This window comes from Rutidosis leptorrhynchoides, chromosome 9 (genome assembly GCF_046630445.1).
Source record: "Rutidosis leptorrhynchoides isolate AG116_Rl617_1_P2 chromosome 9, CSIRO_AGI_Rlap_v1, whole genome shotgun sequence".
In the NCBI taxonomy this organism is placed as follows: Eukaryota; Viridiplantae; Streptophyta; class Magnoliopsida; order Asterales; family Asteraceae; genus Rutidosis; species Rutidosis leptorrhynchoides.
In genome coordinates, this window is record NC_092341.1 from 343,692,981 (window position 1) to 343,702,233 (window position 9,253).

The window sequence follows — 9,253 nt, forward strand, 5'->3', positions numbered from 1 at the left end:
GAAAGAACGACGTCTAGATGACCATTTTGGAAAACATACTTCCACTTTGAGTTTATCCATGATTTTTGGATATAGTTTCATGTTCATAAGAAAAATCATTTTCCCAGAAGAACAACTTTTAAATCAAAGTTTATCATAGTTTTTAATTAACTAACCCAAAACAGCCCGCGGTGTTACTACAACGGCGTATATCCGATTTTACGGTATTTTTCGTGTTTTTTGGTTTTAAATCATTAAGTTAGCTTATCATATAGATATAGAACATGTATTTAGTTGATTTTAAAAGTAAAGTTAGAAGGATTAACTTTTTTTGCGAACAAGTTTAGAATTAACTAAACTATGTTCTAGTGATTACAAGTTTAAACCTTTGAATAAGATAGCTTTATATGTATGAATTGAATGATGTTATGAACATCATTACTACCACAAGTTTTCTAGATAAAGCTAATAGAAATAAAAAAATGGATCTAGCTTCAAAGGATCCTTGGATGGCTTGAAAGTTCTTGAAGCAGAATCATGACACGAAAACAAGTTCAAGTAAGATTTTCACTCGAAATAAGATTGTTATAGTTGTAGAAATTGAATCAAAGTTTGAATATGAATATTACCTTGATCTTAGATGATTACTTGGAATGGATTAGAAAGCTTGGAAGTAGACTTGCAAACTTGGAAGTATTCTTGATTTTTATGAAACTATACTTATGGAATTTATGAAGAACACTTAGAACTTGAAGATGGAACTTGAGAGAGATCAATTAGATGAAGAAAATTGAAGAATGAAAGTGTTTGTAGGTGTTTTTGGTCGTTGGTATATGGATTAGATATAAAGGATATGTAATTTTGTTTTGATGTAAATAAGTCATGAATGATTACTAATATTTTTGTAATTTTATGAGATATTTCATGCTAGTTGCCAAATGATGGTTCCCACATGTGTTAGGTGACTCACTTGGGCTGCTAAGAGCTGATCATTGGAGTGTATATACCAATAGTACATACATCTAAAAGCTGTGTATTGTACGAGTACGAATACGGGTGCATACGAGTAGAATTGTTGATGAAACTGAACGAGGATGTAATTGTAAGCATTTTTGTTAAGTAGAAGTACTTTGATATGTGTCTTGAAGTCTTTCAAAAGTGTAAGAATACATATAAAAACACAACATGTATATACATTCTAATGGAGTCGTTAAGTCTTCGTTAGTCGTTACATGTAAGTGTTGTTTTGAAACCTTTAAGTTAACGATCTCAATTAATGTTGTTAACCCAATGTTTATTATATCAAATGAGATGTTAAATTAATATGTTATCATGATATTATGATGTATGAATATCTCTTAATATGATATATACATTAAAATATTATTACAACGATAATCGTTACATATAAGTCTCGTTTCGTAATTCTTGAGTTAGTAGTCTTGTTTTTACATATATAGTTCATTGTTAACACACTTAATGATATATTTAAATATAATTTTATCATGTTAAATATAGTGTATCAATATCTTAATATGATACATATGTATTTAGTAGACGTTATCATAACGATAATCGTTATATATATCATTTCGAGTTTCTTAACTTAGTAATCTCATTTCTTATGTATATCACACATTGTTAATATACTTAGTGAGATACTTACTCATCATAATCTCATGTCAACCATATATGTATGTCTATATATACTACAACATGTAGTTTTTACAAATTTGTAACGTTCGTGAATCGCCGGTCAACTTGGGTGATCAATTGTCTATATGAAACTTATTTCATTTAATCAAGTCTTAACAAGTTTGATTGCTTAATACGTTGGAAACATTTAGTCATGTTAATATCAATCTCAATTAATATATATAAACATTGAAAAGTTCGGGTCACTACACAGGGCTAGGGTTTGTACTTTTAGCCACCCTAAAAGTACTTTCAAGGTTGACCACAAGATTGTATGGTACCTTTTCTCTAAACGTACTCTGATCATATATCTTTATCGGCTCAGTAACCGATTTCTTCTTCTACTTCTATAATTTTCATATACATCCAAGTTCAAATTAGAATTGAGACCCACACTATTAACCAATGAATCCAAATTTCTACCCGTTTGATGAGCCGGTGATTCAAAATTTGAAAAACGAGTTCCATGATCATCATTAGCCGCCCTGACCGGAGATAAAGGATCACACTCCAGCAGCGGCTCTTTCTCCGGTGACTTCAGCGTCTCCTCACCCACATCTTCCAAAATGGGATCATCATTAACCATCTGATCAGAATGTTCTGCACTATTACCATCCATATTCTTACAATCCATTATAGCTTTATTAATACTTCAATGAAAGCATCATTATCTTCAGACTCCATATGCTTCGTTGGATCGAACACATTATTCACCTCATGAACCCAAACGTATATACCTTCTGTTTATTTTTCAACTCAGTGGAGATCAATCTATCAATATGAATGGCCTCAAATACCTCCATAAACACAAACATGGAGCCTGCTTCTGTTAAATTGTATGATTTTCTTGAGATATAAAGCACCTCCCCGAGCTCTCTAACCACTTCATTCAAGTTATCCATACATCCATAATCGGCGAAACTACCTCTAACTTCAATCCAGGTTGGTCTTGAATACATCCCACGCCTATCCACCATGGGAATAATTTTACAAAAATCACTTTTGTTAGCATTAAACATGGAACCATCACAAATATTATGAAAGCTTTCGTTATTGACACATCTCACAATACAACCATATTTGCCCCATGTCGAGCAAAAATCTATCGAAATGTTGCGACTAATTAACAAGTCCGCAAACTTGGGTTTGGAAAACGCTATCCTATTAAAGATCAACACTGTGCATTCCAAACCATCATTAAACTCGTCATTCAACTGAAGTTGAATGCTACTAGTATTGTCATCCCCTTTTGAAAAGAACGTGGATTCTTTCCTAGCGAATTGACCAAAAGATTGAACGAAGCTTCTTGAATAGCTTCTTTTTTCGTTTCTCGAAATTGAATGTTTTTCAAACTTAGCAAAACCAACTCTCAGCCAGTTGCCCAAAAGAGATCTCCCGTTCATGCTAACAATTGCCTCATAAGCTTGATCGAAGTTGGCGAATTTAATGAAAGCATAGTTACGCTCATCTCTCAAGCGATGTTTTGAATCCAACCATACCTTCTAAAGGCATTTCTAATCACCATTGGAGTATTCGATCTAGTGATGTTGCCAATGTACACTGTAGAAATCTGTGAATCCTTTCGCTGACTGTTTTGTTTCGCCTTGTCCTGTGCATCCTTGGATTTTTGAGGAGTCAGACCGTTTCTCCCAACTGCCACATCAAAGGAATGGGTGAGTGGTGGGGGTGGTTGAAGAGTTGGAATTGAAGTGGTTTTGTTAGATTTAGAAGGAATGGGAATGGATATAGAGTTTAATTGCAGGGTAGATTGAGAATTTTGGTTGTTAATTGGGGTAGAGGGTTTTGAAAGGAGAGAGACATGAGGGCTTAGTTACTATTTAGAGTGTGTATGCGTAAAATTACGTTATAATATATAAAGTTAAATTTTTTTAATAAATGTTTAACCATTACGGCTGTGGTTAAGATTGTCATTTTTTTAATTATTATTATTATTATTATTATTATTATTATTATTATTATTATTATTATTATTATTATTATTATTATTATTATTATTATTATTATTATTATTATTATTATTATTATTATAGAGTTGTAATCCATTGAATCTAATAATTTGCTTAAAATCTAACGGACCAATCAGAGCGCGACATGTGGCGCGACAATCACATGTGATTAAAATTTTTTATTTTTATATTTTTTCGAAATATTTTTTTCTGAAAAAAATATATATTTTTAAATTTAGTATATAAGATCCAATCACATGTGATTCTGCATGTCAAATCCAATAACATGTGAATGAAAAAAAAGTTGGAAATTTTTTTTTTTGAAACAAAATTTTTAAAATTTTTTATTTCAATCACATGTGATTAGATTTGACATGCAGAATCACATGTGATTGGCATGCAGAATCACATGTGATTTACTGCATTCAATCAAATGTGATTGAAAAAAAAAATTCGAAAAGAAGAAAATATTTTTTTGCATTTTTTTCAACCACATTTAATTGTCTCGCCACATGTCGCACTCTGATTGATCCCTTGAATCTCAACTTAAAAGTTGGATTCATTTGAATATTCTTCTATTATTATATACAATTCTATATCACTGTGTATTAAATTAAAAAAAGACTCATTAAATCTATTAATTTTTAATCCATCTGGCGGCGCATATTAATGATTTAAAAGGCGTGTTTAATCAAGTGAAATTAGATTCAAAATTATATGCGTTATACATAATTACATTGTGAGTGAAATAGTAGGCCTTAACACTATATATACCATGCTAAGTCATGCATACACAAAAGTAATAATACGATATATATTGAAAACGTTCTAAAAAGAACATTAAAAATGAGTAAAATGTCTTTTTTCGGCATCCTGACGACCTCGAACGGCAAGAGACTTTCCGAGAGTCCTGATGTTTAAGGGTCGTTTTAGGGTGATCTCAAGAATATCAGTACAATCTGAAACCAAAGGTTATGCGCCGCCAAATGTTACTCCATTTGGCGGCGCATATTAATGATATAAAAAGTGTGTTTAATGAAGTGACATTAGATTCAAACTTATATGCGTTATACATAAGTACATTGTGAGTGAAATAATAGGCCTTAAAACAATATGTAACATGTTAATTCATGCATACACAAAGGAATAATATGAAAAACGGTCAAAAGAGCGTCAAAACATAAAAAAGAGGCAAAATTGAAGGTTTTCGAGGTCTCGTTTCGAAAAATATTTGAGACAAACCGCCTACGGCAGTTTGCCAACGGATAGATCTCGAAAAAAATACACGATTTCAAAAAAAATAGTGACTAAATCAGAGCTATGAGTCAAAAGATACGATAGATCAAACATTTTGGCCAAAGACACAAAACACCAAGCACCCCGAACCGTCGGCGGTGTTTGGTATGTGGTCCGAATTTGCGAAGGAAGATGTCTATATCGGAATTTAAATGACCTAGAATGGCAAGCACGTAAGAGAGTCTTGCTCGTTGGGCCATTTTAGGGTGATCTTGAGAATTTCAGTACAATCTAAAACCGAAGGTTATGCGCTGCCAAATGTTACTCCATCCGGCGGCGCATATTAATGATTTAAAAGGCGTGTTTAATGAAGTGAAATTAGATTCAAAATTATATGAGTTATATATAATTACATTGTGAGTGAAATAATAAGCCTTAAAACTATAAATACCATGCTAAGTCATGCATACACAAAAGTAATAATACGATATATATTGAAAACGTTCTAAAAAGAACATTAAAAATGAGTAAAATGTATTTATTCGGAATCCTGACGACCTCGAACGGCAAGACACCTTCGGAGAGACTTGATGTTAGGGTCGTTTTAGGATGATCTCGAGAATTTTAGTACAATCTGAAACCAAAGGTTATGCACCGCCAAATGTTACTCCATTTGGCGGCGCATATTAATGATATAAAAAGCGTGTTTAATGAAGTGACATTAGATTCAAACTTATATGCGTTATACATAATTACATTGTGAGTGAAATAATAGGCCTTAAAACAATATGTAACATGTTAAGTCATGCATACAAAGGAATAATATGAAAAACGGTCAAAAGAGCGTCAAAACATAAAAAAATGGCAAAATTGATAGTTTTCGAGGTCTGGTTTCGACAAAATATTTGGGACAAACCGCCTACAGCAGTTTGCTAACGGATAGATCCCAAAAATATACACGATTTCAAAAAAAAAAAAAAATAGTGACTAAATTGGAGCTATGAGTCAAAAGATACGATAGATCAAACATTTTGGCCAAAGACACAAAACACCAAGCACCCCGAACCGTCAGCGGTGTTTGGTGCGTGGTCCGAATTTGCGAGGGAAGATGTCTTTATCAGAATTTAGATGACCTAGAATGGCAAGAACGTAAGAGTGTCTTGCTCGTTGGGCCGTTTTAGGATGATCTTGAGAATTTCAGCACAATCTGAAACCTAAGGTTATGCGCTGCCAAATGTTACTCCATCTGGCGGCACATATTAATGATTTAAAAGGCGTGTTTAATGAAGTGAAATTAGATTCAAAATTATATGCTTTACACATAATTACATTATGAGTGAAATAATAGGCCTTAAAACTATTTAGCATGCTAAGTCATGCATACACAAAAGTAGTAATACGATATATATTGAAAACGTTCTAAAAATAACATTAAAAATGAGTAAAATGTCTTTATTCGGCATCCTGACGACCTCGAACGGCAAGACACCTTCCGAGAGTCTTGATGTTAGGGTCGTTTTAGGGTGATCTCGAGAATTTCAGTACAATCTGAAACCGAAGGTTATGCGCCGCCAAATGTTACTCCATTTGGCGGCGCATATTAATGATATAAAAAACGTGTTTAATGAAGTGACATTAGATTCAAACTTATATGTGTTATACATCATTACATTGTGAGTGAAATAATAGGCCTTAAAACAATATGTAACATGTTAAGTCATGCATACACAAAGGAATTGTGACGACCCGGGAATTTCCGATCAAATTTAGACTTTATTCTTATATGATTTTGACACGATAAGCAACGTCTGTAAAACTGAGTCTCAAAATTTTAGAACAAATTACATGAATGCAATTGGCCTTTGACTATTTCCCTACGATTCATGAACCTTTAATTGTAAATATAAATGTATATATAAATAACTATACATGTAAATAATTATATAGTAAATGTATAAATGAACTATTACATGAATATAAAAGAAAATTTAAATTTATTATTTAAAACTATTTATGTAAATATAGAGAAATAAATTGAATATATATAATGTGTCAATATTAACAAGGGAAAATTGTTTGAAAATGCATTGAACTTTCACTCAATTCCTATTGTATGCATTAAACTTTCAGACATCCTATTGTATGCATTCAACTATTTAAATTGTTCTATTGTATGCATTATGTAACTTGTACACTAGGTATCCTGTAAAAATGTAGAAAAAATTCATAGTTGGTCCCTCTAATTAACGTCCGTTAAATTTTTTAGTTAATTTGTTATAAATGAACTTTCATCTTTACATTATTAATAAAGAATAATAAAACCTAATTTCTTCATCTTCCCAAAAACAAACCCTGATTGGGTCTTCCTCAAAACAAACCCTGATTGGGTCTTGAGGTAAAAGAACAAAATCTATATAAAAAAATGTCTGAAATTTGTATATGGAGTTTACGAGTATATGCAGTTCACATGAAGTTTATTTGGATAAACTAAATCATAAAGATAAACCAAATCATATTTCAATTTCAACATATACTATTTTCAACAATTTTTCAACAAGCCCTTTTACTATTATCCAATGAATCCAATGAAATGAAATACAATTGAAAGGAAAATAACTTAATTATTTGACTATACTTTCAAACATAGAAACAAACTACAAGAAATATAGTAAAACTTATAGCTGTCTTCTTGATTCATTCTTTTAAATTTTAATCGAGTCAACGAAACTTTGACTTTTCTTTTTTATCTTCGCTGATGCTTCCGACTTGTTACAAACATAATTGTGATACACAAAACCAACACAACAACTGCTAAATCACTACTTCCTCCACCACCGTTCAACTTCATCACATCTCCGTCGGCGGTGATTCAACAACGAAAACACTAATTTCTGCAGAAACGATAACCCTTAAAAACGGACCTGAAGCAACAATGGTTAATTGATAGATTTGGTGGTGTTGAAAGTGAATAGCGATGATGAAAGTGAATAACGATGATGAAAGTGATTTAAGTTTATAGCTTAAATAAATTTAATAGCTTTAACAGACTATTGTGTTTAATAGCTTCAATAGATCTGTGAATAACGAATCTGTGTTTCGATTTAGGTTTATAATTTTAGGAAGATGAAGATGAAAGAAAAATATATGTTAAAACTAATGATGTAATTTTATTTAAAAAAATCTAACGATGCAATATGAGATAAATATGAGGGACTAATAATGTAATTTTAAAATTGAGGTGACTTGAATTTTACCTGTTATAACAGGTTAAATGCATACAATAGTACAAATTTAAAAGTTGAATGCATACAATAGGAAATCTAAAAGTTCAATGCATACAATAACAATTTGATGAAAGTTTAATGCATTTTCAAATAATTTTCCCTATTAACAAAGTATTAAATGTTATACTCTCAGATTATTTATTCCAACATATATAAAATATTTATCTACTTAATAAACAAAACCTAATTATATATAGTATTTAAAAATTTATGTGATATCTATACATGATTAATACTACGTGTATTTTGTTAACATGTATAAAATATATAAGATGTTATATAAATAATTAGTTAAAAATAAATGTAACTACAAGATAATATATAGACATTATATTAATGTTGTTCTTAATACTTTTAAAATTATAAAATATATATATAAAAGAAAATTTGATACATATAATTTATTTTATTATAATTATTTTAGAAAATTTTATTACCATTATTGTTTTATAACTATCATTATTATTATAAACCAATATATTACTATTATCATAAATAATATTATCATTATCATCTTTATAACTATTAATATCAGTATTATAATTTATTATTATTACTATTAATATTAAAGGTAATATTATTAGTAATATAGTTATATTTATAAATTAGTAAAATAATTTGCATACATAAAAATCAGAATGGATTGTATTCAGTTCCTATCACTTTCAAAACTAAAGGTAACTTATTTTGCTTTCTGAATTCTGTACCATTCGATTCCAAGTTAGCCACAAGAAAACAAATTTGGTTATCTATCTTATTCTATTTTGAATTTTTTTTTTATTTCCTCTACTTGTGATTGATGAATCTGTCCCACCCTTACACTACAAAACAACCTAGTTTGACTTATGATTTCCACAACAATTATTCAATTACACTATATATTAATATTACCTGCTGTAACTCGTAAGAAAAGAACACAACAATATTAGAAACCCATTCAACCACCACTTGCTGTGATCTCTTTGTTGACAAACATATCCCCAACTTTGACTCCTTTCATACTTCAACACTCAAAGTCACCACTTACCAACCAAATTCTATATATAATATCCTTAAGAGTATATTCAAGAAACAAAATGAAACTATTCTATT